The sequence below is a fragment of the Octodon degus genome, unplaced genomic scaffold, assembly GCF_000260255.1.
Source record: "Octodon degus isolate 3935 unplaced genomic scaffold, OctDeg1.0 scaffold00280, whole genome shotgun sequence".
Taxonomy (NCBI): Eukaryota; Metazoa; Chordata; class Mammalia; order Rodentia; family Octodontidae; genus Octodon; species Octodon degus.
Genome location: NW_004524856.1, coordinates 1,551,327 through 1,555,914, shown reverse-complemented (window position 1 = coordinate 1,555,914; position 4,588 = coordinate 1,551,327). Strand labels below are relative to the sequence as shown.

The window sequence follows — 4,588 nt, the reverse complement described above, 5'->3', positions numbered from 1 at the left end:
GAAAGGGCTAGATCTACTACATTGAATACAATGACATTGTTATGCTTGTTTCTTGCACAGGCGCAGTGCAGGGATTCTCAGAACACGCCTACGCGCGCGTTTTCTACTCTTTTCTCTTTCACATTCCTCGCTTTTTCTCCTTTCCTGTGCCCCTCCTACCACCCGGTCGCTTAGTCTTTCCGCTAGCCGTTTCGGCTTCTCCTTCCCAAGCCCTCCCCCCACCCCCTTTTCCGCCCTCTGCGCACCGCCGTTTGTGCATGCGCACTAGGTACAAAGCCTCGCTCTTTGTCCCCCATCTGTCGTTCACACGAACTCAAGTCTTTGGCATTCGGGAGCCAATAAAATCTAAGGAATGGCGGAAAAACGAGTCCGCCACCTTGATTGGCAGTTCGCAGAACGAATCGGGAACACCACCTCGTACCCCTGGGGAGGCGCCGAGCTCCGTCGTCTCGTTTCCGGCGGTCGCGCGCTCTTTTCTCGGGACGGTGGAGCCTGGGTAGCGTCGCCGTTACTCTGCGGAGAGGACTGTTGGTATTGGGTGAGTTTTGGGACGGCTGGGTCCTTGGTCGGGGGAAAGTGAGATTTGGTGTGCGATGCATGCAGGGAGAGGCCAGGGCGAGGCTGGATCTGGAGAGAGGATGGCGGTTCCGAGGCCCCTTGAGGCCTTGTCCCCGCCGCCACACTGCCTGCTCAGCCCACCCGCGGGGCCCTGTGCGCTCCAGTCTCCTTCTCTCCGGTTAACCCGTGGCGTGCACGGCTTCCCGCCCCGATTCTTCGTGGGGCCGTTTGCGAATTTTTAGCCGCGTTCGTTGTGAGTTCCCGGCGCCCGATCGCCCCTGGGCCGGAGGGTGTGGGGTCTATTATGCTGGAGCCCTGGAGTCGTGGTTGGAGGAGGAGGAGGCGCTTTGTCGGACGCTCCTCCTCTCGGCCCGCGAGGCCATTAATTTCGAATGGGCTAGTGGGGTTCCTCCAGCGATGTTTCTTTGTCAAAACTCTTGGCTGGCAAGTTACTTTGCTGGTCCAGACCCCACAGCTTTCACCGTTAGGTTTTTGTATACCCATTTTTTGGCCTTGCTGCCTGCCTTTTTTGATCCGTTAACGTCATTACTTTTTGAAATGAAAATTTATAGCATTCCACTCGAGGATTTTACACTTTGAGGACATTTTACTGTACGCTGACACCTTTCTTTGTGTTTTTAACAGCGAAGTCGAAGTTAGGACTGGAGGCACTTTGCTGTCTTCAATCAAGTTGAGGTAGGTATGGGGGGTAGCCCTCGCCAGATAAAGTACAGGGTGCTTAGCTGCATAAGAATTCCATATACAGGGCAAAGTATTTTTATAGCACATGTTGCATGATACTCAGATTAATCCTTTTTTTCACCTGAAAATGTAACTCTTTTGTTTCTAACTAGCAACTGTACTAGGGAGATTTATTTTGTAAGTTTGTCCAACTTCCCTGGGAAGTCCTGAGGAACTTTAGGAAAAAACCTTGCTGTTTCTGTGTATTTTCCAGCTTTCAGGATGGACATGTGGGCTGCCATCTCAGCCTGGTAAATGTACACCAGATTTGTCCAGAAATTTACACTTTATAATTTGGCTCTTCTGAAAATTTAGGGAACTTTTTAGATTTCAGATAAGTGTAATTACTGTTTGGTTTTCTTCCTAAACTTTTATACAGTTCTGTCATACCCAATATCACAGTTTTAAGCCATTGTACTTATTTTTTCTGAGTCCTTCATCAGGTTAGTTTTAAGGACAGCTAAGTAGGAATCCTCATTGCTTACCTTTTTGTGCTTTGTTCTCTTTTCAGAGGCCCATTAACTAGGGGGCAGTGAATTTATTACTCAGAAGAGATTTCTGCACATATTTCCAAATCATATTAGTGGTCATCACCAGAAGGTGATCAGAAGAAATACTTGAGTACTTAGTACTTTGGGGGCACTGTACATAGTACTTTGTACAATAACTGCAGCCCATGAAGCCTGCTTTGGAGAGGAATATATGGAAAGGGAAAATTGTAAAGAACATTTGGGACGGTTAAGAACACAAACTAGCAGAGCTTGGTGGTGCACACGTATAATCAGTGCTCAGGAGGCAAAGGCAGGAGGATTGTCCTGAGTTCTAGGCCAGCCTGCCCTACATAGGGAGGCCCTCCCCACCAAAAAAAAAGAGACAATTTTTTATTAAAACATCTTTGTTTCAATCTACCAGAGTGGAAGAAAGGTCTGTACAGTAATGATGGCACCCGCTGAACTGGAGCACCCATCTGGTCATTGCTCATAAATGTTCTGTTGAGTACTCATTTAGGCCTTAAGGTAACCAGTCCTGTGAAGTAGATTATGGGACAGGTAGATAAACAGGCTGAGATGTTAGATGACATGGTCAACCAGTGCGCTGGAGTTGAAACTGAAATCAGGCTGTAATACAGCGCATTAGGAGTTTCAGCAGACCAGGGTTTTACCCATCACACTTGATGGTATGACCTTGGGTGGGTGTATCTCCCTTCACGAACTCGGTTCTTTCCACAATTCTGGTCTCAAACTGAGTCACAGGCTGGATTGAATTAAATTCAATGGTTAGGTTCAACGTTGACCTTATGGAGAAATTTGATCAGTTGGTGGTGAGAATCATGGAAAGAATTGAGGTTTGTGAACCGAGTACCACTGTGTATCTCTAAGGCATTGGGTTCCTGAACTAGAATAATAGTGCAGCACTAAATGAGACATTGCGGGCTTATACATAGTTGCCTGGTTTTTTTTTTTTTTTTTTTTTTTTGGCGGAACCGGGGATTGAACTCAGTCCCTTGCACTTGCCAGAGAAGCGCTTATTCCACTGAGCCATCTCCCCGGCCCCAGTTGCCTGGCTTTTAGTGGTCCATAAATAACAGTATCTGGTATAGTATTTATCTTCCAGGCTACAAATTTTTCTTTTTTGTCTTTGAGCTGGGATTTTGCTATGTAGTTTAGGCTGGCCTTGAACTTACTGTGTAGCTAGCCCAGGCTGGGCTCCTTGTTGATGATAACTCCTGCCTCAACCTCCTAAGTGTTGGTATTAAACCCTGGCTCAGGACAAACTGAAACCAAAAAACGACCTCCATTGAAATCATCTTAGTGGGCTGGGAGATAGCTCAGCAGCATAAGTGCCTGCTTGGCAAGCACAAAGTTCTGCATTAGATCCCGGATATCAAAAAAAATTCTTAACTGGTTTGGAAACATTTTGATATTTTGTGCTTAGCAATTTGTCCTTTAGGAAGTAGACGTTTCTACTGGAAGTTGTGATAAATTGTAAATAGAACGCTTAGAATATTTTTAAGTTTTGCATGGATCCCTATATAAAGGTTTCTGTTAACATAAATATATGTTGTGGCTCGGTTGTAATATTAGCTATTCAAACTGGGGCCACTGACGCTTAAGTTAAAGGCTGGAAGAAGATGGAAAGTTCCTTGAATTCTAACCTGAGGTAAGAAGGTAAGGAGTGGGAGAAATGGCTTGTGAATAAACTAAAAAGTTTCTGCTATTGGCCACTTTAGGGTCAGGGGAAGGGAGGTTTTTAGTACCTGGAACTCAAGATTTGATTCTGATGGCTCCCTTACCTCATCCCCAGTTATTTCTAGGGTAGATTTAGGGTTTGTGTTTTAATTTCCTACTTTTATGTCCTTTTTTTTTTTTCCTGTATTTTAGGGAAGAGTCTACAGTGTTCAGGGTCTTAGATTGGACTTCAGTGATCTATCCTCCCGTTTATAGCCTCCCAAGAGCTGGGATTATAGGCGTGCCGCCGCCACACCCAGTCTCAGTCACCATCTTGGTGGGCCCCCTGGGTGGGGCTGGCAGGGCAGGCCTGGACCTCTTTTTCATCTTTAAAAGCCCTAAATTCAGCTGGGCGTGGTGGCACACACTCCTCTCTTCCTAAATGCTAGAAGGCTAATGATGTAAGCTTAGCTTTTAGAATGCTGGCCTGTACAATGCCCTAGGTTTAGTCCCCAGCACCACCAAAACAAGGGAGTCATGTTTTGGTTTTGCTTTTTTTTTTTTTTCATGGTGGAAATTACTTTGTTTTATTTGTATAAAATTTCTTCGAACTTGGTTTTGGTTTTGTGTAAGGTTTTATTTTGTTTTTTCGTGCTGCAAATTGAAACCAGGGATTCTGCAGTGAGCCAGTCTCAAACCTTTTTGAAAAGTTTGAGGTAGGGTCATGCCAACTTTCTTAAAATGCCCAGATAATGAGGCTGGGGAGATGCCTCAGTGGAATAAGTGCTTCCCTGGGAAGTGCAAGGGCCTGAGTTCAATCCCCGGTTCTGCCAAAAAAAAAAAAGGCCCAGATGGGAGAATGGGGGGCCGGCCACATAGCTCAACGCAGGGACGGGATTCAATCCCCGCATGGCCCTGCCCCCAGGGTGTGCCTGTAATCCCAGTGCTTGGGAGGCTGAAAACAGGAGTCCAATCTGTGTAGTGAGACCCTGTAGACCCTGTCCTAAATACATAAAAAACCAAAATGCTCGGGGCTGGAGAGATGGCTCAGTGGTCTAAAGCACCTACTTAGAACAAGCTTAGCAAAAGCATCAGGGACCGCGGTTCAATCCCCCAGCACC

The 4,588-nt window shown here is 46.1% G+C and overlaps 1 protein-coding gene across 1 annotated transcript in view; it reads left to right on the top strand.

The window, feature by feature from the left end:
• Positions 1 to 440: 440 nt before the first annotated feature.
• The window catches only part of Nono (non-POU domain containing octamer binding), a 22,885-nt gene continuing 18,737 nt past the window's right edge, over positions 441 to 4,588 (top strand). Inside the window, exons 1-2 of the mRNA XM_012512832.2 lie at positions 441 to 538; positions 1,204 to 1,254. The gene's annotated coding sequence lies outside the window, so the exon portion shown is untranslated. The remainder of the gene's footprint in view (positions 539 to 1,203; positions 1,255 to 4,588) is intronic.